This window comes from Heteronotia binoei, chromosome 3 (genome assembly GCF_032191835.1).
Source record: "Heteronotia binoei isolate CCM8104 ecotype False Entrance Well chromosome 3, APGP_CSIRO_Hbin_v1, whole genome shotgun sequence".
NCBI lineage: Eukaryota > Metazoa > Chordata > Lepidosauria > Squamata > Gekkonidae > Heteronotia > Heteronotia binoei.
In genome coordinates this window covers 62,710,406-62,736,918 of record NC_083225.1, presented here as the reverse complement: position 1 = coordinate 62,736,918, position 26,513 = coordinate 62,710,406, and positions in this window count along the sequence as shown.

Here is a 26,513-nt window from a genome sequence, read left to right as displayed (position 1 = left end):
CATTTGTGCCATTGCTACAAAATATTCATGTGGCTATGAACTTGGGTCTTTTGTAGTTCAGGGCCAGATTAGTCCTGTTGGATACATATTGAGGCCAGGTACACACACATTACCAACACCTCTCACCAGCTTCAAGATGCCACGCTGTTCATTTCTGCTAGTGCAGGGTTTTTAGTAAATCACTTGACCAATGCCACTTCAAATTCATGCCAAGGAATTCAATTTAGTTCTCCCATGTCCCAGGATATCAACTGCCTTACACTAGTCTGCATTTCAATATTTCCTATTAGATAAATGACAAGAGGCTTTGAGATGATAACCTTAGCTTCTCTGATTTTCACTGGCTGAGGATATTGTTCAGGTTTTCTGTTGTTGTTCAGAGTCACACATTCTGAAAGCAATTTCATCCAGCATTTCTTTACAGAGAGAAGAGGTGCCTCTGGTCATTTATTTCCATATTGAAGAGCAATCGGCAGTGCAGTGTGCCACGCAGGTGCTCTTTCTGTAGGTGCTGAAGCTATAGAAAGGATTGGATTGCATTTTCAACAAAAGATTGAAATGGTTTGTAAAAATTTCATAGAATATTTTTCCTCCTTCATGAATTATCAGAACTGGATAAAAGCATCTTCTCCTTCTGTACAGGAGGTGGATTGTTTCTTGAGAGCAAATCACCTGATTTACAGAATACTGTGGAAAGTGTTCTGCAAAATGAAGATGGATAAAGTTACATTTATTGTGTTCATTATAATGCCATGCATATGTTATTGTCAGAATAGTGGTTTCCAAATGCCATCCAAAGATCCCTGAGGGCCTGTAGAAGCTTACCCGGATTCTTCAATGAGCACATCAGTGAGGACAGAAGCTCTCCTAAATGATTATTTCTGTTTTTGCTTCCTATCCCTTTTAGCCTCCCCCCCCACACCCCATGGACAGACCCAGAAGATGCCCAGGATTCCCCTGCAATGCACCAGGTTTCTGTGACAGACATTCATATGCAGACTTATGCATGAAAGATGTGGAAAGAGTTCCCTGAAGGAATAAAGCTTAAAAGACACTATGCTGGAACTAATAGCAAAGTATATTGATATGTAAATATTGCAATTTCCCCCTGGCAGATAGTCTTTAAACATCTTCAAGGGCTACATAATACAAATATCATACGCTGAACTCCACTGAGGCACATAATTTAGCAATGGAGTAAATAATTGGTCTATGAGGCCCTAGTTTCAGAATCCAGTTACAATATTGTAGGAAGGAATGCACCTGAAAATTGGGAGCTGAAAATTCTTGGTTTGTCTTTTAGTGCTGGACAAGACTGTTGTATGTCACCATACAGGATTTCTTTTTATGCGCACCCTTTCACCTAGTTTCACAAATGTTGACACCAGAGGGGTTTTTTTTAAAATAGAAAAGGTCTGGTAGGAGCTCATTTGCATATTAGGCCACACCCCTGATGCCCAGCCAGCTGGAATTGCATTCCTGTGTGTTTCTGATTTAAAAAAACCCCTGGTTGACACAATGCTCATAGCATGTATTTCAATCTTATTATGTAATTCAATCCTTTGCATATTTACTCAGAAATAAATCCTGATATATTCTACAGGGTTATTCCTATGAGAATGTGGATACAGTTGCCTTAGATTATTTATCAACATAACTGCTTACCTTACCAGTAGAAAAGGGGGGGGGGAGTACTTTCCACCTGCACGTCACAAAATCACTCCTTATCCTTTCTCTTATAATACATTAAGAGGAGGAATGCAGCATTAGGCTGTCCTTCTCAAATGTAATCCAGGCTTCAAAAGCATTGTTTAAAAAAGGACACTTATAAGGTTTTTAGTTCTTCTAAATGCATCAAACCTCTCCAGAATTGTTCTATTGATTTCAATAGAGGAAAGCTAGAGGAAAGAAGAGCCTGAAAATAACTGCCTTTATTTCACCTGTAAAAATAAATGTACTATTTTCCTCATTTCACAAAACAAACAGTGGCCTTAGACGGGGCCGGCCCAAGCCTTTTTGGCACCCTAGGTGGGGCAGCACACTTGCAAGTAGCACCACACCTGCCACCTACTCGTGAGTAGGTGGCAGGCACAAGCATACTTGCAAGTAAGTGGCAGGCATGGGACTACTCACGAGTAAGCCATAGGCATTGGCCTACTCACGAGTAGGCTCACTCCTGCTGGCCCAAAGGGAAGGCGAGTGGGAGCTGCCGGTGGTGGCAGGGTGAGCAGAGGGAGGGGAGAAGGGTGAGTGGGGGGCCTAGTGAAGCTGGTGGTGGCAGGGCAAGGGGGAGAGGGTGAATGGGATTTGGCAGCGGGACAAGCGGGGGGAGAAAGGCAAGTGGGATCGGGCGGCGGTGGCAGGGCAAGGGGGGAGGATGAGTGGGAGGCGGGAGCTGGTGGCAGCAGGGTGAGTGGGGGGATGTGAGCAGGATTTGGCAGCAGGGCGAGTGGGGGAAAGGCAAGCAGCCAGGATCTGGCAGCGGTGGCGGCAGGGCAAGTGGAGGGGGAGGCGAGTGGGAGGCAGGAGCTGGTGGTGGCAGCAGGGTGAGGAGGAAGGGTGAGCCGGAGGCAGGAGCTGGCGGTGGCAGGGCGAGAGGGTGGAGGGCGAGCAGAAACTGGCAGCAGCGACAGGGCGAGCTGTGGGGGAGGGCGAGCGGGATCTGGCAACTGTGGCAAGGCGAGCATGGGGTGGGGGGAGCTGGCAGCTGCAGCAGGACAAGTTTGGGCAGGCGGGCACTGGCTGCAGCGGCGGCGGGGGATGGAGGCAAATTAGGCGGTTCTCTTGGGCACCAGGAGGGGGGGAGCCCAATTTGGTGCCCCCTCCCTCCTGGTGCCCTGGGCAACCACCTAGTTTGCCTAGTAGGTGAGCCAGCCCTGGCTTTAGGGTAATTTAGCATATTTTTATTCGAGCGTGATCTGTCCCTACAGTTTTAGGGGCTCTCCAAAGAGACTACTGGGTGAGTGGGATAGCATGATGCTACCCAGTTAATGGGGGTGGGTGAACAAATGGGACTGTCTATTTAAAGCCAACACTCTCACATCTTCCTGCCCTTTTCCTGGACCAGCAGCTGCCCCACTTTCCTTCCCTTTAAGTTCAGGATGGGATTAGAGGGTCACTCCTGGGCCAAACAAGAATTTTGAAGGTCTGTCTCCAGTTGGGCTTGAGTCAGTCTGTTTTTCACCCATTTCATACTGTGTAGTGAGGAGAGTTTAACATTTAAAGACCTGGTCAGAGTAGATTAATTTAGATTGGCATGCAATAAGTTTGCCATTAGCCTACCTGTTCTAGGCAAACACCCACCCTCAGCCCCAAACCCTCATCCTTGGTTTATTTATTTAGAACATGTTTATGCCACCTCTCCAGGAACCTGCCTTAGGTGGTTTATGATGCAAATAAACAAACAAACAAATACATATGTACATACATACATAAGCAAGCCAGCAAGCAAGCAAACCATTGAAGGGTATTAATTAAAATCCAGCTTTTAAAAAGCTCCAGCCCAGCATAAGAAGATAGATGCTAAAAATGAAATGCCACCCTTCTTAGGCTCTGCCCCCACATCTCTTTGCATTTGCCAGTGCAAATTTGATCCTGGTATTGTATCTTCCTGTCTGGGTGGAGAGCCAAAAGCTTTTGTAGACTGGATCTCATGTCATCAAATACATTTATATTCAGGCATCTAAGCATATTCTAGTCTATGAATACTCATGCCAGTATAAAAATGAGTTAATCTTCAAGATTTCTGATTGGTGTGTGTGTGTGCATGTGCATAAATTCAGTAGACTAACTCTTCTGGAATTTATTCCTATTGAACACAGTTTATAGCTTGGGTTCACGGCACTTTTGGCCTTTATTTGAACTTGCAGATTTTACCACAAATAGTACTATACATCACACTATTATAGATCACAATATTATACTATTATAGATCACATATGTATACTCTATGAAAGATGGGACATCACAGTTGCTAGCTGAGGGAGAAGGAATTCTTAGAAACTGTTATGAAAACCCTGCATTCCACCTAGACTACTTCCATGTCCCACTGGTGATATATATTTCATAGGTTGAGAACCACAGTTCTAAACCTTGTTTAGATCATTTTTATCATGCCTTTCTCCATGAAACTCAGGAACAAGGTCTTTCTACTTGGTCCTTTCAACAACCATCTGAGGTTGAAGGAAAATTATCAGTAGGTATGGACATGAACTGACTGAGGAACTAAAGTTTGTCATGAATTCTGGCTGGTTAGTGGTTTGTGAAGCAATGTTTGGAAACCTAAGAACCACCACAGATTCTCATAAATTTGATCAAGTTTGTTGTGGTTCATGAAAAGATCTTCACACACAACACACAAACAAAGATGAAAAACAGCTGGGTGCTTCCCACCAAACAGCTATTTGGTTTAAATAGATGGGAGCCATGGGAGTAATTTAAGCCTTTGCTTTCTGCTCCCCACAAAAAGTAAAGGGAAGCAAAAGACAGCAAAAAAAAAAAAGAGCTGAAAATCAGCTAAGCAGCATGGAGCTCTCCACCAAAGCTATTTGGTTTAAATAGGTCTGAACAGGCCTCAGATTCAGCAGGAGCTCACAGGAACACAACTCCTGAACCTTTCTGATGGTTCCCCCTCTTCCTCCCCACCTACCTTGTCCATTGAAAAGTAGGTGCAGCTGCACCACCTCAGCTGAAGCTGTCTGTCTCTTCTTAAAGCTAGGTTTGAACAAAAGGAGCCAGCCTCAGCCAAAGCATTGTGGAGCTCTGAGCTCCAATTGCTGCAGCTGATAATGGACTAATTCCTCCTGTAGCTCAGTTCAAACTGAGCAGCAAGAGGAGCTAGCCAGCCCCAATGGAGGTGGCACAGAGCTCTCAGCTCCACATCACCCCACAGATCCTCTCTTGCAGCTTTCTTGAGCTGCAAGAGAGGATCCGCTGGGAGTAGTGTAGAGCTGTCAGCTCCATAGGCCTAGCTGATCATGGACTGGCTCTTATTGCAGCTCAGTTTAAACCAAGCTGCAAGAGCCAGCCAACCCCAACGGAGGCTGACACCTTTTGTTCAAAACTAGCTGCAAGAGGAGACAGACAGCTCCAGCCAAGGTGGTGCAGAGCTCTCAGCTCCCTCTTTCCCAGCTGATAATGGGCTGGTGAGTTCACCTGGGAAACATTTAAAGGGACCGTGAGCCCTTTAAAAGAGTCATGCAGTTTGGAGAAGGCATTTAAAACCAATGGGGCACCTTTTTCAGGAGCCCATAGAATTGGACCCACTGGTCCAATCTTTTTGAAACTAGGGGATGGGGTTGAGGAGAGCTATGCTGTAAATTTGCTGCCTCTATTTCAAAAAGCACCCCCCCCCCAGCCCCAGATACCCATGAGTCAATTTTCCATTACACCCTATAGGAACAATGACTATAATGGTTGCCATAGGGCATAATGAAGCAAAAAAAACCCCTTTGCCCAATATTCACATATTTCTCCCAAAATTGGGTTTTCTGACTATGTCATCCATTTAGGAATATTGGAATATACCTATATTTCATGTTCAATATACACAATTCCAAAAGATACTGAGACTTTTTCCCCCATACCCCTATCACCATTGTGGCTGTTACATGTGAACTGCCTTTAGCTAAGTGTCAGTAAGGAACTAATTGTGGTATCAATAGAAGTGAGAAACAGTTGCTATTTAAAAACAACAACAACAGCATAATCCAGATACAGTTAAGCTCTTTTAAATTCCATGAAATCTGTGAGACTTTTTATCACCATCCACATTTATTTAAAAGTGAATTCCATTTATTTTAATGGAGCATGCTTCCAAGAAAGCATTCTTTAGATTTCAGATTTCAAGTGGTTAAGTTTAGCAGAATGGTGCTCAATAATGCTATGTAGGTCTCATTATTCCAGAACTTCAACCTTTTTAATATAGTTTGCAGTTGAAAATACCACTTTTCTCTTTGTGTTTGTAACACCATGAAGTTCAAGGTTAAGTGCAATGCATGAACACGATGAAAATAACAAGTGATTCTTGCTTCTTTCTGCGAATGTTTATGCTGTATCCGTATATTGCTAAGGCAATATATGTATCCATATATTACTAAATTATAGTGCTACAAAGGTTTTTTTTTACCCCTTCTGTATAATGTTGCACACTTTGCAACAACAATAAATTATTAATAATTGAAACAGAAGAGACCTAGAAATAAGCATTCATTAGAGAGGAAAGCCATCTATATTACTGGAACTTGTTTTACTGCCTTGACTAAAAATGTGTTGCTCTTTCTCTCTTCCCCTTTTTTCAGTTTTAGTTTATTTTCAAAGTCTCTGTAGAATATTATGCCTAGTCAAACAAATTACGATGGCTTCTTAGAGCACGTCAGAAAAGACTCTGCTGAGTTGTTAGTGGGAAGTAGTGTTGCTATATCAGCAGTGTTTGAATTACAAAATGGGATGCCATGCCTACTACTTGCTTTACTTCTCCAGGAAAAGAAAAAAAAGCAAACATTTAAAAAGCTGATTGTCAAGAGATTCATTCTTTTACAAAAAAAAGTTTCTCTAAAACCCACTCAAAAAAGATGTCAAGTCCAGACTAACTTTATTTGAAAGTCACTCAAAAGGGTTATACAACAGAGGCCGAGTGGAAATGTGAGTTTTGAGAAATTGACTTTCTGTGGGGTCAGTTAATCAATATGAGAAAGCTCTGAATTGGGAAGGTCACGAATGAGAAGTCTGAAGAATGGCAGAGTGGGAGAGAGTGAGAAAATGAGATGCATGGAATGCTAAAACTGTGTAGGAACCTAAAACAAACACAATCATGGGATGCAGTGAATTGAAAAGTTAATCTAGGCAACTGCCCAAATATTTAATTGCAGGTGCACAAGCAGACATGAAACAGAATAAGAACTAGGCCATTCCCATTCATTGGCCACTGGTATTTGCAAGGCAATAATTGCTCAGGAATTCAAACAGCAGTGATTTAGGAAACCTTGTTCTGTTCCACTGATGAGGGCATATGGGCTATATCCTATATCTGCTATATCACTATATCCAGGGGTCATTTTGTAGAAAAATAGATGGTGGAGCTCATCCAGGGATTGTTATACAGCCGCACATACCATTCAATGGACAAAGAGGTGGAACTGTCAGAAGGGGGAGGTGGAACTCTCAGAAAGGTTCAGGAGCTGCACTCCTGTGAGCTCCTACTGAATCAGAGGCCTGACTATATCTAATACTAAACTGAAAGGCTCAGTAAAAAGGACCACATGACAGCAAGAAAATGTGTAGCTATATCCTATTTTCTGCTGCTGATGTTCCTCTGCTGAAGAAACTCCTTCCATTCCTTCATTACCGTAAGTGAAATGAAGTCTTAAGACACAATTTAAGATTTAAGAGAGTCCCAGGATAGACCGGGGGGGGGTGGAGGAGAGAAATGACTGCATATAATAGCCTAAAGAAAAAGGATAATACCAATAATTTCTTGATCATGGGCTTATCCACCCATCATGGGCTTATTGTAGTTCTTCACTTTCTAGATATTGCTGTGTGTTAGGAAAAACCAGGAAAAGCAAATCATTAGAACACTGCAGTAACTCTGTTTATTAAATACAGTGAATGTCCATACAATCTATGTACAGTGTGTAGTTGATTTTTCTTCCTATGCACATTGAGTAATTCTCATGATAGCTCAGTATGTGATATAAATTCAGTATCTACCCAGGTACTGATCTCTGGCTTCATCTGTAAAGTGAGTGCATATTGGCTTTTCCTTACATGTACATACAGGATGCATGTGCGTTGACTGTAACATGAAAACAGTGAATCAGTGACTTTCTAAAGGGCATGAAATGCTGAGAACAACTGAGAATCAGGAAGGTGATTTTTCATTTGGTAGTATTTCTGCTCATGAGCAATTCAAGCCTGGTCAGCAGGTTACTTTCCATGTATTCAAACAATTATAGATGAACATTTCAAACAATATCATTTTATTCTATATTAGAAAGTTGGGAATGCAAAACTATTATCTTCATTAAATGCAGAGAGTTCTCCTGTTATATCAGAATGTTGTGTCTAGATATCAGAACAATATTCCTAAAATAGGGTGAAAATTTAAATGATATCCAGTCCCTGAAATTAGAAAATAAAATCACAATGATGTTTCAGCCTTTTAACCCCAGAAGCAGTGGAATAGTGTGAGAGGAGGGAGCACACCATGGTGCATTACATCTCAACTAACATTTTATTGGGGAATATTAATATTTCTTACCTCAAAATGGTGAGTACACTAGAGGTGAGGTGAGCCAGGATCTCTATGTTTATGGAGATAGACCACTGAAAATCCTTTGGTTAATAATGGATTTTATTATAGGTATAGGTTTTTAAATAGTTACATCCCAATCAAACAATTTCAAGCATACAAGAGGAATACAGTGGTTAGCTGAATAAGTATGGATTTGGGGGGGGGGGGTAAATTACATCACATCAAGTGATTCAGTTACCCAATGAGGAAGCAGAGTGTCACACCAATGGAAAATCAGTGTCATATGTGGAATATCCAATCAGAGATCATTGTGTCTTAAATCCATACCCCAATGGAGGAATTTTAATTACACTGGCCAAATGACTTTTTATGGCCCTTTTTGTCCAAACTGATTCCTTTGAAGCTCCCCAAAAGTGATAGATTTCTCCCTTAGTGTCAAACATGGATAGGCATCCATCAAGTGTTCAGGAGATTGGTTGACTTTGATAGCCTTAGCAATAATTAAAGAAAAATAGAAACTTTGTTCTCTGGCAGAAATGTGAGACCAGTTTACAGGTATACCACACATTCACAACAAGATGACCACTTAACCTTTAGCCTTTGTGTTTCTGCTGTCTTGCCCTGAAGAATAACAGAACATATATATACAAGCCATTTCTTTGTATTGCAGGGTTCCTGGTAACCCTTATTTCTTTATGTTTTGATAACAGGACTTAAAAGGTTGCCAAAAGAAGTGAGGAACTTTTACAGCTCTGCCCACCATTTGTCCCTCTCTGGGCCTGGAATTCTTCATTTCCAGGAGCAGAAAGATGGATGCTTCTTAGCCGTTCAGTATTTGGCCACTATGTCTGTCAAGCCTGTAAACCAGACTTGACATCATTCCAGCCTGCCTGGGGCCTAGAAGGAACTGGATTTTTCTCCCTTATGCGGAAGAAAGACCATTCCAATTCAAATGGGCATTGTTGTGTCATATTAATATTCTCGGGTTACATTGCAATATCACATTCCAGGGGTGCACGGCTTGGGAATCAGTACAGGGGTGTCTTTCTGGATATCAAATGTTTTAAAAACCCTTTAAAGTTTAAAGGTCCACTGTTCTAGTGGGCTTTGGAGGCCAAGTCAAAACTGCAAATGATGACACTAAATATTAAAAGGGAGCTAAGGGGAGCTAAAGGTCAATGTTTTGTAGGTCAGCTACCCCCCTGAGGCAGAACAGCAGTGAGGGAGGGGGAGAGAAAGAAAATACATCCCAAATGGGCCATTGTGTTACCACAGCCATTGTGTTACCATTACAATAGACTAGGCATTGAGACTTAGCAGCAAGGTCTACTGTGCATGAGTTTCAATAGAAGGTAGATCTGGCCTCCAGATCCACTCTCCACTGATTTCAGTTTAAAAGGTGTTTAAAAGGCTACAGCAGTGCTGGGGAGTGTCAAGAGATATGCCATTTTACAGGAAAATCCCAGCTAAATTCTCATCTTATTGCAGTCTGACTGCTCTGCAGGTGTCAGCCAACCCCCCCTCCCCACCCCCCCCCGAAGGTTACTTGTCAAGGTCATCCCGAAGGCCTGTTAATTAGTTCATACAGTTGAGCTGTGAATCTGGTATGAGAGTGGGAGCTTGTTCCTACCCAGAAAGTACCCAGAAAGATAGTCCTGTGATTGGTTGGGAAGGTCAGAAGGCTATAGGTGGCAGTTTCTATATAATATAGATTATGGTAGAGAGAACATTCCCCTACTCTCGGTCCCTGGACCAAAAGAAGCCAGGCTATGTGTGACAAGATCTAGGGCTTTCTCGGTGGCAGCACCAGAGCTTTGGAATGCTCTTCCAGAAGCCATACGGGCCCTGCGGGATCTGTCTGCATTCCGCAGGGCCTGTAAGACCGAGTTGTTCAAGCAGGCCTTCGAGGCTTGACGAAGATGGCTGCCACCGGACATCACACAGAACGCCGGTGTTCACAGCTTGGAATTCTAATGCCGCTATAATGTATTCAGCACTATATAATGGTTTTAATAATCTCGAATTGTAATACGTTTTTAAACTGGAAATGTAAATTATGGTTTTATATATTTTATTTGTTTAATTGTGTAGATACTGTGAGCCGCCCTGAGTCCGCTTGCGGAGAGGGCGGGATATAAATAAAATGTAATAAATAAATAAATAAATAAATTCAATCCCTTTCCTATCACCTACCTACCCTTGCTGCCTGAAGAGACTCTTTGTATACTCTGGAACATCATGCTTTAGAAAAGAAATAGTGCTGCTGTTGATAGGAATAAGTAAGCAGACAATCAGTTTTCTTATTTTTCTGCACATTAAGACTCCACTGCACTATATGCCTTGGAAGAACTTTTCTTGAATTTCTTCAATAAAGTTTTTAAAAATTCTTTTGGTGTGAATAACTGGGTAGTAACTTGAACCAACCTGGTCTGAGATTTAGTTATGTTGCTGCACCAAGGCAGGGTGTCACGGCTCGAGTCTCAGATAAGGAACGACGGCTGCCAACGTCCCGGCAGCTGGCCAGGACTCTCGCAGCCGGCTGGGGAGTAGCGCAGGGGTGATCGTAAACAGTCCAATTACTCAACACCGTAAATCAGTCCGGCCAAAGGATGAAACAGAGAGCGAGGTCACAGGAATGCAGAGGGTCGGATGCCAGAGAAAGCAAAGCCAAATACAGTCAAAATACCTAAGCCAGTCCACAAAGCAAAGTCAGAGTCCAGAGTTTCAAGTCCAAGGTTCAAGCCGGGTCAGGAGTACACGGGTTCTCTCAGCAAGCAAGAGGGTGCAGAGCGTGGTCATGTCCCAGTAGGATCGTTCGTTGCCAGCACAGTTTGCCCTGGGCCAAGATTACAGATATACTGTGCTGGCTTGTTAGCTCATTAGTATGCCGGGCTTAGATCTCTTCTCCCCCGCATGCGTGCCTCACTTCTTCTGCTTCGTATCTCCTGTCGTCTCCTTTCACGGAGCCGGCTAACAGGTGGTAGTGATTCCGGAGGGGATGAGCTGGGGCCTGGCGTGGCCTGATCAGTTCCAGGTGGCTCCTGCTGCCGGCTTGCTTCTTCGGGACTTATGTCCAGGGCTGTTAAAGGCGCCTGCTCTGAGCTAGCAGGGGCTGGATCAGGGGCAGGCCTGACACAGGGTCAGCCTCCCATTCTCTCTCCCCCTCCCCCCTCCTTGAACTTACTCCAATTCATGCATTCACATTTTTTCTTGATCACTATAGAAGTTACAGCCTCCCCTCCACACAGACACCATTTAAGTACCTGACCAACCATCTGTGGCTCTGGGGGAATATTGGTCTCATCTGTCATGCAGGTGCAAATGTTGCTGCAAGGCATAAGGAAATATAACTCTCCCACCACTGGGACCTGCCTATCTACGGGACCGCCTTTCCCCATATATCCCCCAGAGAGCACTGCGATCAGGGACAAAAAATCTGTTGTCCGCCCCTGGCCCAAGAGAAGCCAGGCTATGTGTAACGAGATCCAGGGCTTTTTCAGTGGCAGCGCCAGAACTTTGGAACACCCTCCCAGAAGCTATAAGGGCCCTGCGGGATTTATCTGCGTTCCGCAGGGCCTGTAAGACCGAACTGTTTAAACAGGCTTTTGTGATCTAACTGAAAAAGGGCTGCCACCGGACACCGGTGGGTCTGATCATAGTTAAGAAGTCAATACCACCTATACTGGATCGAAATAGTGCTATAGAATGGTTTTTAAGTTGATATGGTTTTATATGTTTTATTGGATTAATTGGTTTATAATGTTGTAAGCTGCCCTGAGTCCGCTTGCGGAGAGGGCGGGATATAAATGAAAAGTAATAAATAAATAATAAATAAAGCACAGCCACAAAGCTGCTCAACAGTTGTGAGTCAGGCAGAAATGAGGCAAGGAGACAGGAGGTCTGAGGGATTGCAACTGGCAAAAATAGTATGTTTCCCTGCCAAAAATGTTTGCTGTAAAAATGACAGCATCTCTAGTTGCCACTTGTTTGGTTGGCCTAGACGCTGCAGTTGACAGCAGCCTGGCATCAGAAATCTAGCAGGTGAAAATATCCCTTACATGGAAATACATGTAAATAAATTTAATGCAACTTGCCAGATTTCTTTTTATATATTTGGAATATTTATTAATTTTTAAGGTTTTATCTGTTTTTAAATGTTTAATTCCTTACATGTTTAAATATTGTTTAATTTTTGTGTCGGATTTATTGTTGGAAGCCGCCCTGAGCCACTTGTGGGAAGGGCGGGATATAAATTCTAAATAAATAAATAAATAAAAAATGTTGAGCGTGGGGGACTTCAGTTGCTAAATATCTGTGTATCACACTGCTGTGAAAGACATAAAAGCTGCAAGACACAACTGAAATTAACACTTTTAAAACATTTGTTTGGCTTTGTTCAAGGACTAAGGTGTTTTGGAAAGAAATTTTATATGTAACTAACATTTCTTTGTCTGAAGGTGATTTTGCTTGGGTGTTTGAAAGATGTGAATGATGTTGATTGGGAATTAGGAGTCTGATGACTGCTGCTAAAATAGGTTTTGTCTCCTATTGGAAATCTGCTGACTCATCTTCACTGAATGATTGGCATAGAAGAATGGGGTCAATTGCTCTCATGTCTTAGTTGACATATTTCAAGAGAACTGAAAAGTATTCTCTGGCAAAAAATCTGTTTGGAAAATGGAACTTATTTATTGTTTAAATAAATTCAAGCAGGATGATGAAGTGATTAGAAGGTCAAACTAGCATCTCAGAGACCTTTATTTGTCATACTATCGCAGCTTCACATTCCTCACAGTGTCCTAACTAAATGTTAGGATAAAATACACTTCAATGCTGCTGGGCTCCTTAGGAGAAGGATGAGGTAGATAGGTTGTTAAAATAATAATCATAGTCAATTGATATAATATTTAAATAATAACTTTCAAGATAATATTCACCTAAATGTCATTTCTGATTATAGATATGATGATGTAGATTATTTTTCATGCTGCATTTTTTAAAACATACCAGTTGTATTGTCTTTCTCTATGTTTATATTTTTATTGTCCTGAATTTATAGGGAAGGAAGGAAGGAAGGAAGGAAGGAAGGAAGGAAGGAAGGAAGGAAGGAAGGAAGGAAGGAAGGAAGGAAGGAAGGAAGGAAGGAAGGAAGGAAGGAAGGAAGGAAGGAAGACCCAAGGAGTGCCAATACAAAGACAGCAGATCAACCCTAAGGCTATACCAGATTAAAGGGCTGCTTATTAACATCTATGCATGGCTTTTTTGTAGCAGGAACTCCTTTGCATATTGGGCCACACACCCCTGATGTTGTACTAAGGCCCTGTACTAAGAGCCCTGTAAGCTCTTGGAGGATCGGCTATGTCGGGGGGGGGGGGTGTGGCCTAATATGCAAAGGTGTTCCTGCTACAAAAAAAAGCCCTGCATATATGCATCATAGCTATATTTTGATAGCTGCAGCTGTAACAACAGTTATAAATATTGTTATATCTACGAGATATGAACAGGCTTGTCTAGAAACATCTTTAAACTTAGATCTTTTCTACTGAAATCAAGTACACTTAAAATGCTTAACTTTAGTTGGACCATCCCAGGTCTTACATAAATGAATGAAGATATCACTGGAAGGAATATGAAGAGACAGGGAACAGTACACATGAATTTGAATGGCCATTTCATGCAGATCACTATTTTCTGTTTGAACCTGCTTTCATACATTTTCACAATTGGTTTTGGCATTTGCCTTTAAAGGAGGCAAAAATACATCATTCCTCTCTCTATGTTTATTCATTCAATAAGAAATACATACCATCAAACTTTTACCACTGTTACCACATACATTCATACATTTTCTAAGTGTGTTAGAAAATACCACATACCACTGTTACCACATACATTCATACATTTTCACAATTGGTTTTGGCATTTGCCTTTAAAGGAGGCAAAAATACATCATTCCTCTCTCTATGTTTATTCATTCAATAAGAAATACATACCATCAAACTTTTACCACTGTTACCATTTGGTCATGAATAAGATTAGGTGCCCTTCAAAGGCATATTGGATAACATTTAATCAGGAGCTCTTCTGTAAGACATTAGCGCTGTCAGTTGGTTCCAGCCATTTATCGTATTCAGCTAATTGAGATTATATCTTTCCATACTCTTTGAGTCACATAATTTGCTTGGATCTAAATCAGAGATAATTGGTCTGAGTAACTCCAGTATTGTTTATTAGTGTGTAAGCTCATATCTGAGTTATTATCAAAGCAAAGAACCAACACTTCCATAAGGTACAATGTTTTTGTATCATACAGAACAGTTGGAGTCCGTTAGCATCTTCAAGACCAACAACGTTTATTCAGAATGTAAGCTTTATGTGTGTGTGCATGCATATATAGTGAGTATACATATAGTGAGTATGTATATATATAATGAGTATTTGCAGAAATATGAACTGACTTCTGAATATGTTTTTTTCTCTCAATAATACCAGTTGCAAAATCCCAATGCATACTTGAACCCATTTGAACTCAGTGTGGTATATCGGTTAGTGTTGAGCTATTAATGAGAACAGATTTCCGATCCTCTTTTGGCCATGAAGCTCAGGGGGTGACTTCGGGTCAGTTATTTTCAGATAAATCAAAATTGCAGGGCTATTGTAAGCTTTGCAACCTGAGCTTCTTGAACAAATAGCATGTCATGAGATAGATGGATTATTTACATCCCCTGAAATCAGTTTAAGTACATTTAACTAAGAGGGGAGATGGTGTGGCTCAGTGGTAGAACATCTTGCTTGGCATGTAGAAGGTCCCAGGTTCAAGTCCTGGCATCTCCACCTAAAAGAACCATATAAGAGGTGAAAGATCTCTCCCTGAGAGGAGAGCTGCTTGCTACTGATTTTGCCCATTAGCAATGGCAAAGTACATGAATTAATGTACAGTTCTTAAGGAGTGCTGGAAAAATGCCCTAAAGGGGAGGATTGAATAAATACTAGGTCTAGTCAACAGACTGATAATAAGAATAGAAATTACTCCACAGAGGTGAAGTTATTATACTTGCATTCTTTTCTTTCTCAAAGAGCAACATATATAGGCTACATCCCATTTTAATCTAATAGCAACACCATGAAGCAAAGTGGTCTCAAAGGCAATAGCTCTTCTCAGATGTTCTAACTGGATGAGGACAAATAAGAGATCCATATTCACATTCCAGATCTCCTACTTTCTAGGTAGATTGATACATATGTCCTATAAAGCAATGATTCTTCTGAACAATGTATAAGCAAGTAGAAATAAGTAAGAACAATGTTAGAACACTTAACACACTTAGAAAAGAGGCAAAAGGTAAAATGCTAGCTAATCTTGTACTTGCAAGTGTACCTCTGCTCTCCTTTCTTGAGAATGGGTCCAAGACAGGGCATCTCACCACAGCCTGGCAAGGGCTGTCTTTTAAATGTATTTATTTATTTAAAGCATTGTTATGTTGCTTTTCCTCTCAATCAGGGCCCACAAGACGGTGAGCATTAAAAAAATTAAACAGTTAAAATACAGTTAAAATGATAAAATATCCAATTAATACTTATGAACAAACAACACTAGAAGGAAGGTCAATTACCATTATTGAGGGTATGCCATACAAAACAAAATGTCTTCACCTGCTGTTGAAAGACGCTGGTAGGGAGGGACTGTAGTCAATGGAAGGGCATGTCCTGAGTATGCAGAATATTCTAGGCTCAATTTCCAGGATCTCCCTTTAAAAAGGACCAAGCAGTAGATTCTGTGAAAGTTTTCTGCCTGCAATGCTGAAGACCTGATGACAATACTGATCCTGATAGGCCAAGGGTCTGGTTCAGTATAAGGCAGCTTCATGAGTTCATCATAGAGGCAGACAGACAAATTTCCCAGAGGAGGAGGTTCCAAAATTTTGGTAACATGACAGAGAAAGTCCTTTCTTGGATTGCTACCAACCTAGGTTCAGATAACAGTGCTGCCAACTGAATCAGGGCCTCTGAGGATAACCTGGGAGAAGGTGTATGGGAGAAGGTGGTCCTTAAGGTATGCTGATTTCAGGATGGAGCTTTAAAGGTCAAGACCAGCACTTTGAAGAGAGCCTGGAAGCAAACTGGAAGACAGTGTAGATGACCGAAGTTATATGGTTTCTATGGCTCACTCCAGTCAACATCCTGTCTTCAGCATTCTGTACCAGTTGAACTTTCTGAACACTTCTCAAGGATAGTCTCAAGAAGAACACCTTTCAGTATTTTAAACTAGATGTAACCAGGGCCTGCACCACAGTGGCCAGAACTTTTCTGTCCAGGTGGGCCTTAGCTGGCCCATGAACCAAGCTGGTGAAAGGCATCCCTGACCACTGCTACAACCTATCTAACAAGAGGCTCAGATCCAGGAGCACCACCAAGTATGAATCTTCTCCCTTAGAGCAGAGTCTGACATGAATTGCTGCCCAGGCTTTTTTTATGGATTTCCCTGCTGTCTGGGAGTTTGCTCTGGGTGCCTGTTCAAAGGTTCCCTCCAAGCTTATTCTTGAGCAATCATCAAAAAGATCTGGATTAAAGGAATTTAACTCTCCAAAGGGGGAATTAGTTTCTAGTAATCCATCACTTTGACTGTTTAGCCAAATACTTAAATTGAGACTGAGATTCAGTTTCCTGTTCCAGCTCAATAAATCATCATATTCACGTTCCTCTTTTCCTGGGAAGTAACTTCAGGGCTTAACTGCCTCATTATAGAGGATATTCCTGTGGTATTCTAAAGCACATTTTTACTTTTCTGACAAGGCTCTCCACACAAGGTTGGGAAATGCTGAATTCCTGAACCATGGAACACCTAGGTTTTCACATGGATACTGTACATTTCAGCTACAGTGAACATGCATAGCTTGGGCTAGGATTTGTCCTTAGGTTTCTATTCCTCACATATATTTTTTCTGGTTAGACTGGCTGAAAAGGCCTGCTTATTTTCTCAAAGCTATTCAATAGGTTTAATGACTGAACATAGATTCTTCTCCCCTTCTCCATGTAACATTTTGTTTACACATTACATTAATTTATTCATTGACTTCAAACACCTCCTATCTTGCTTGAAAAATAATAGACACAAGCAGTAGTGCATCATAAAGAGTCTCTGGTACAAGGATTAAATTGACCTCACCAGACATGACCATTTAGTGTTCTAAAGTGTGTGCTGGCTATTTGGTCTAGAAAGACTTTCCAAAGGTGAAGACAGATTGCCCCTAGTCCATTTGTAGAATTAATGCTGTGCAATACTTATTTTGGTAGTAACAACCTAGAGACAACTACAGGGTTTCAAAGTATAAGAAGACAATTTTTTTACATCTCAAATGCCTGCTGCAATGCATGAGACCATAAAGACGAACAGGTGGCCACCCTAATCACAGCAGCATCTGTGATTTTTTTTTTTTAAATGCTGCACTCCTTGATCAATTTCTTGGAGGTACACATGATCCCCACTGCTTAATTTCAGAATTACAGATCTTCCATCTGTAGTGCCATTGGAAAAGGAGCAAAATAATATTTGCATTATAAAATGTTATGGTAAAATGCTCTTCCTGGATATTCATATGCAACATATGCCATTGTCACCAATGATTACAACACACATTTATCTGAGTATATAATTATCACCTGAATTCTTCCAGGTGTTACAGAGTAGCTTGACCTGAAGTGCATATGAATGCTGATGGGTATTGCAATAAAATACCTTTAAACAAAATATTTAACTTCATTGGCCATATGTTCCCCAAATTATTAGCTAAATGTAACTATGGGTTTATTGTACTCTTGTCAATAGCTGTAATTCCTTCCTGTTCTAGCTCGGTGTCTCTCTGATTTCTGATCAAGGAATCATACTGATGGACCATTCTGGTTACCTGTTAATTTCTTTAAACACATTGTTGCTTGGTTATATTACATTAGGAATTATTTCAAACATCTGCTGTTTCAACACAAAACCCCCTTTTTTAATTAATGCATATTGAATCTATGGTTCTTTTTTGTTCATGCATTTTCTATATTCTCACACTGTCATAGATAATTTTCAATATAATAAAGCAATACCAATAAAGCAACATCAATATATCTAATTCTCAACATTAATAAATCTGTGAATACTTATAGCTGGAGCCATTAATTGATAAGACAGATCTTTCTATGCAGAAAAATCTGAAATCCTTAAAAAAAAATTGGGGGAGGGGGAACAAATTCTCCACAATAATAGAAACAGTACCTAGCTTTAAAAAACAAATGTCCTCAGTGGTTAATGCTGAGCAACCACATAGTACTGCCAGCCTATGACTTAGTTTCTGTCAGAAAAGGTGCAATGGCCAGAGGCCCTTTCCAGGTCTGTTACAACCTTTGATGGAACACTCATCAGGACCAAGGCTAGCAGCAACCACCAGGTGACATTTTACTTTGCATGACTCACCCAGAACTGGCTGACCACTACGGTTCAATAGCAGCCCTCCTCAAAAATCAGATAATTGATCTTCCATTTGTAATATATATCATGATACATACAATTTATTTATAAGATGGCATGTAAAAATTGTACTACCAGTCTTTTTTTGAGCAGAAACGCAGTTCCAGCTGGCTTGGCATCAAGGAGTATGGCCTAATGTACAAATGAGTTCCTGCTTGGCTTGTTCTACAAAACAGCCCTGTGTAAAACAATGGTGATGTCAGGGGGTGTGGCCTATGCAAGTGAGTTGCTGCTGGGCTTTTTCTACAAAAAGAAGCCCTGTACTACCAATTTTCCCAACAGAATCTTTAAAGGACTATTAATTCCAATAGGAAGACCAAGCTTCTGAACTTCTTTTAATGTTTAAATGCCTGATGTGCCACTGGCCAGCTATGCTCTAAAATAATAGATGCAGATGGCTGGTCTACCACCCATTATTTTCTGTGGGAGGAGGAAGCCCTGTTTCCGAATGTGGAGGCCATTGAAAAAAATGATAGCTCTTTAAATCTTGAAGGCCCATTATTTTCACTGGTCACAGCAGCAGGCAGCACATTTGCATTAATAATATCATTAATAGTTGTAAATGTTGTTTGTTTTAGGAGTATTTCTATATCCCCAAAAATACCTTGTGATGAAGCAGGATTATTTGGCTATCTGGAGGGACTATATCTTTCCAGAGCACTTGGAGCAATATATTCTGGGAAAACAAAATATAATTTTAAAAAATCAGTATGTTTCTAAGGCTATATTATGCCACAGGTGCATTTTTTTTTACTAAAGTGGCTGTAATTTGAGGACATTGTTTACTAAGATGCATGTAACAAAAGAGGGGGAAATTGCAGAGTCATTTCTCAATGCAGTCTACCAAAAAATTGCAAGAATAAGTCCCATCAATTCTGTAATGCTACACATAGGTCTGTGGAAAGTCCATAGTCCTGAAGTGTATGATCTGAACTCAAAGCAACAATGTGATCCAGTGGTGCACATCTTATTTGTTACAATGGAGGTTGACTTATTTAATTTGAACATAAGTATATGAAATTAATAATGGAATATTAAGTACCAACATTTCGGGTCAAGCAAATGGAACCAATTAGTGCTAGTTGCATCTTGTTGCACGACTGTTGAAGGAAATAAGTCAACAACAAACAAATCTTTCCAGATCTGCTCCAAAAGGAGCTCAGTCAGTGAAACTGATGCCTTTATTATCATAAAATGAGAGTAAAATGAATAAGAGCAACAGGCATGAAACTCACCGGGAAATGTGTATTTCAGAACTCAGCTTCAAAAGCTTCTCAGAATGAGCCTGGTGAGGTAAAAGTGGCATGCCAGGAGGATAAAGATTAAACTAACTTTACTTTTAAATGAGAAGGTAGAAGTGACACATGTTTATGAGAGATGCTTTCTAGAGATGATGAATAAAGCTATAAGTAGAAGGTGAGGTTACAGATACACTAATCAAGGAAGGGAGAAGTGGAAGCTTCTGTTAACCAAGGCAAGAAGAACATTCTTTGTAAAACTTCAAACCCTTAAGAAAACAACTTTGTAAAACTTCAAAAGCCTTAGAAATGGCACCATGGTGACTAATGAAAGGTGCAAATACAACACACTGCAGATCTTATGTTTTTACTGTATATAGTCAAGGGGTGTTCCAAAGGCAGACATATGCATGTCACAAGCATAGATTGCATATCTGTGAAGTTCAAAGTCTTTGGAGGAAGACTTTCTTTTTATTTCTTCGGAGGAAGATTTTCAAATATGTGTGCATATAGCTGGAGCATATGTGCAAGTAGATTCCTCGGCTAAAATTATGCTGCATGACTCAACACAGCAAGTTTATCAAGAAATAATTCCCAAATACTTAATTGAAATGTCATAACTGTGGATGGTACTATAGCCTTAGTTCAGTAGCATGGACCAATCGTTTTGGGCTTCCAAGGTATTTTTAAGTTGATGTCACAAAAGCTAAATTTTAGTTTAGTTTATTTTTAATTTTGTTGCCCTTTTCTTCCTTCATTATACCACTGACTGAGATACAGAGGCATAGAGGGTGAAAAATCTAAATTCTATAATACAGATTTTGCAGTTTGCAGTTGTTGACCTGCTGGTAAATTGTAGGTATGTTCATATAATACGTGCAATGTCTTGGTCAAAAACTGGGCTATCCTTTACAGGAAGAGGCATGCCAGAGGCACGTTTTTGTAAGGGCTCTTCGGGTATCTGTAGATCTAAAATTCAGTTGAAATCATGATGAGTATAAAAAAGATGACTACAAATAACGAGCAGAATAATTTTCATGCTATAAAAGCAAGTCATGAATGAGATAGTAGGTTCTGTCAGATCCAGAATTTTAAGTGGATGCACAACACTGTAACAAATAATATAAATGTACTATCAACAGTTTCTGATTTCTGCCTGATAGCATTCTGGAATTCATTTCTGTGATTTGATAGTCAACCTTTATCTACTCTCGGAGTAGAGCAAAGCTATTCTGCCTGCCCTTATATTGATATAGAGCTTAAGGCTCCTATCAGGCCAAGACAGACCCACATGTGCAAAAGGTGGTGGTATAACAACTACATAAACTAGCTCTACCTCTTCCTTGCAAGCATTTTGCCATATGCTTTCTGTCCCACATACACTCTTTGGCTTAATATAGAATTAATTGGTCAGTTTATGGATGTAATCTGGATTTTTAAAAATTCTCTTCCAACTGACACTAGTGGGGGTGGACCTTTGTTTTTAAAGTAATGTTGGCTGTGTTTAGAGACATGGTGGAGCTACCCATAATGCTGGTAAACCACTAAATCCATATTTTAAAAAGTTAGATTCATGGTCTGATGATTTACATCACCCATAAATAGAACCTAGTTTAACCCATAGTCTTACAGCACAATCCAGGGGGGGAAGTCTTTTGGGAGCAGACGAGCCGCTTCGTGGGCTCAGGAAGGGTATGACAGTGAACTCCTGCACTTTGTACTTCCTGCTTGTCTGCCTGCCATTGGCAGAGTCTCTGACAGCAGGAGGGTGTGAGGGGATTGACAGCTTCTCTGTGGTCCCGTGCAGGCCTGTCACGCCCCCACCTCTGCCTCGCCACCAAGCCAGGCTTCTTGTGCGCACATGGCCAGCCTCACTCCTGTTCCCTCCCTATGTTGATGGGACATCTCTCTTTTGCCTTTAATGGTCTGCCCATCATTGGGTCCATTCTCTGTTTGGGGGCGGGTTGGGGATGACTATCAGCCTCTCTGGGGCTGCCTCTCCCCATCCCTGACTGTCATGAGCCACGGTGCATGCACCAGGACTGGCCAATGGGGGAGGTAGGCTGGCCCTCCCCGCCAGCTGCCTCCGCCTCCCTTGTGTGCCTATGCCAGTGGCATTGCCATGGTGACCATCTCCCTCACAGCAAGCTACGCCTCTCCCCTCACCACGCTCCAGCGTGCTGAAGTCTTCAGGAAGTTTACTAGCAACGCGACAGCTATGCCACAGCCAGCCATCACTTATGTCTGGATTGGGCTGCCCATGACTCATGTCCACATTCAGGAGCATGAGACCAAAACACGTTTTTTGTTCATGTTTGCATTGCATTATGATATACTTCTGCATTTGGTACCTAAGAAGCATCCTGTTACAGAGCTCCATGTGCTGTTGATTACAGTACCTTTCACCTAGCCAGTCCTGTGTCAAGTACATAGTGAAAAATAATTTTAAATTATTCTTTTTGCTGGCTGTAAATATCCAGACTTCCCCTCCCTTCTCAAAACTACCATGAATATTTAGAGTTTTATATAATGACCATGTATAACTTTATGGTGTGATCTTCATGCAGGTACAAACAAGAACCACAAGCTACTAAGGTTCAAATTTTAGAAGACCAAGAAATAATTATAATAAAATATTTCTTATTGTAAGGGAAGGGGGGAATCAAATCCTTTCTATTTTCAGCACAACATGCACTGTGCCATTGTGGCCAGTTCTCATGCATACTACCCTTTCCTCACACGCCTGTCCCAAACCTGAATCACACTTCAGCAATTCTTCTGTTTTGTTTAGTTAAACAATCCAAAACACTCCAGGAAAATTAGGAATGCTAATAGTGCAACAGGAGACAGGATCCCACTCATCAAAACTGTGTGACTACAGTATCCCCTAGTGACTAGTAGTTGCAACTGCAGGTTAAACCACACGTAGATGCTGTGTAAATCAATCATGATGGCAATCTACAATATTTACAGGTTGAAATAAAATGTATTATTTGACTTTCATAGCTGCATAAGTGAGCAATCCCAACATAGTTCAGGTATCCTGAAGTTAGAAGGAAATAATAAGGCTCCCCCCCCCCCTAAAGTTCTGGGGTAGGATTCTTAGATGGAATCAACAGATCATATAGATTCCTCCACATTTCACCAAAAAAATCCCCCCACAAAACACTGAGGATCACATTGTGTATTTGTATGCTCATCCAGTTGCAGGCAGATCATGTTTCTAGAAATGCAAAGCAAAGCAAAGCAAAGCAAATTTTATTTTTATATCCCGCCCTCCCCCACCAGAAGGCGGGCTCAGGGCGGCTCACAGACATGACAAGCATGATTCGGTTAAAATAGACAGCAATGGTTTAAATAATACAATAACACAAAATAACACAAAAAAAATGTGTTTATGTGCATCATTTCTATCTTTCAAAGCAAGATAAAAACCAATAAATTACAATGAATGGCTTATCAATACAGTAGGCTCACTTTTTGAACACTCAAAAATGTCCCTGTCTTCTGGCCATCTCATGCTTGAAAGTTCCTCCTCAGTTTCTGTCCCCCCACATCATCACTCTTGCTGCAATTGGTTTAATTGCTTTGGTGGCAGGTGGCCACTATAGCTTTTGTTCCTGGGAAGGAATAATGGCAGATAGCTCAATGCTATGGTGAACTAGAAGACCAAATGATAACTTTGAGACTGAATTCCAAAAGCTGTGGTCAGTGGAAAGCTAGATGGATTTGAACCTGAGCAAGCCAGATTTAAGGTCCACTTCTGCCATGGGCTCATTATAATTAGTAATATTTCTTTTCAAGCAAAAACAACAACATCTGCTTTATGTAAAGATCTTTTTTGTTGGTGTAAGGTGGATTAAGTGCTGCCTCCATAGCACAGATGCTCACATCACTCCCTTTTGGTGAAAAGCTTTCAACACATGCTGCTGCTTCAAAGGTTACCCCCCCTCCAAAAGATAAAAATACCAGTTTTTTCTAAGAATGCTAAGTTAGTCAGAAATAGCTTCAAATCTTAAATATACCTATTTGTAATGCAAGCTCTGGACTGAAAGGGATTCAATTCACAGGATCGTCAGGGAGGAAATGATGTGTATGAGCCATTCACACCCATTTTCCGCCGCACGAATCAGCCCACAGAGTCGTTTTCACTTTGCTTGGTAACATTATTCACTGTGATAACAGTAGCAACAAATTTCAGCTCTAGCATATGAATTTCATGAACAATGCAAACACTTGTGTTTATTCAAGCAGTTCTATTTTTGAATGGTACGCTTCTGAGCCCATTCTCTGTACTCTTTTATTTCCCTCCAATGGGTAATACCAAAGCTCCCTTTTTATCTTTCTGTTCAGGCTTTGTTTCTTTTATTGAGAACCTGCTTCAGTGCAACAGCCCGGTATTTCTGCGCAGTCCTAGATATTTCACACCTGAGCAGTTTCAGTTTGTGGCTTTGTTTATCCTGGATTTCTTGAGTGTATTTCAAAGTTAAACAATTCTCTCCATCTCTAGTTGGAAGCTGAGCACTTGTTTCCCTGGTGCAAGAAGACAATCAAGTATTAGGCCTGTAAATGGATATGTTGCCTCCAGTGGTCTTCCCCTTATTAAAGTCGTACACAGCTTGAAAGGCCACCTGTAGTCAGAAATTGAAGATTCCATGATGCAGCCTGGGAGACATATTGATGTATGAATCACCTTCCATCTGATTTCAGCCATCACCTTCAGGGAGCAACAAATAAAGTTTAAGATGCTTTTAACACAGCCAAGGTAGTTTGATCAGGATAGTTCTCGCATGTACAATAACATCACTACAATATAAGATGAAACCATTAATGATGAACTAACTTCTCTTCCTTCTTTCTTCCTCTTTTTTATTTTTTGTTCTGAATTCTATAGTTAAAATATTTCTCCTAGTGAACATCAGTTATGCACACAATTTACACTTGATCGGCTATAAATCTATGAGATAGCACTAGAAAAACTCCTCCAGGTCAACATTTGTTCTTCATTCATAGGTACATAGATGGATGTATTACTGCAGAAGGCGAACCAATGCCCCAGGCCTAAACATATTTGTTTGAACAGGAAATATCACTGGTTTTAATGGAATTTATTTTAAAGGAGTCCATGGCAAAAGTGGATCTTGAATCTAGCTTTTAAAGATTGAAAACCAATAGTCCGTTCACTGAACAGTTATAAAAAAATTCCAAAGTTATGCAGACCCATGCCATTGTACAATGTCTCTGACAACAATAATCACAAATGTTTTATATATGCACGCAGGGCCTTTTTTTAGGAAAAGGAACTCATTTTTGTAGAAAAGGAACTCATTTTCATATTAGGCCACACCCCTGACATTACCATTGTTTAGCATAGGGCTTTTTGTAGAGAAAGCCCAGCAAAAGCTCATTTGCATATTAGGCCACACACCCTGATGCCAAGCCAGCTGGAACTGCATTCCTGTGCATTCCTGTTAAAAAAAAAGCCCTGTACACACACACTATCACACAACTTTTGCCAGAACATTCTCTTTTTACTTTAGCTCTCTTTCTGTGTCCTTGATATAAATTGTTGTTTTTCTGTGCTAAAATGTGTTCCTCCTTGCAAGGAAATAGAAGTGAGGACAGTGTCCTTATCCATATTGACCACAGGCCACTTCTGATCAGGTAGCCTGGCAGAATCTGAAATGTTTTACTCTTTTCAAGGCCAGTATGATGACTCTCTTTAGATAAGTTTATAAAATCCTAGAGAATAGTTCAGAGATTTGAACTTCAGGCACAGACCGGTATTGCAAAACATTGCTGTGCAGTTGGACTAGGGGGAGAGGCCCTATCCCCTGTCATTCGTTGGGATTCCTGACAGTAGAAGGGACTTAAGCATGTTATTCTCTTGCATCGACTCTTCTGAAGATGTGATATCCTTCAGTAGACTACTCTGGACTACTTAAATATATCTCCTTCATCTTTGCCTCTTGACAATGCAGACATATTTGAAAATTCCACTTGTAGACAGCACAAAAGTGGGGACCTCAATGGACAAAGTCTGAAGGGATAGTCATTCATTCGGTTATCTGTTTGTTGCTGAAAAGTAAGTAAGTAAAATTTTATTTGTATCCCGCCCTCCCCCGCCAAAGCAGGCTCAGGGCGGCTAACAACAACAGAAAACAACAGTACATTGATAAACCATTACATTAATAAACATTAAATTAACCTTAAAAACCAGTTAATACATTAATTAAAAGCCATTATTAATTAATTACATTAGATTGAATTACATTCAATTGAGTTAAATCTAACCATAATATTATCGTTGGCACTATCTATCAGTTGGTATTGATGGCGGATATTTCTTTGTTGTGCACTTGTAATTCAGCTATTCATAAATGCCAGTTTAAAGAGGGTGGTCTTGCAGGCCCTGTGGAACTGATCAAGGTTCCGCAGGGCCTGCACCTCCTCTGGGAGCTGATTCCAAAGATATGGGGCCGCGGAAGAAAAGGCCCGTGTGCAGGTG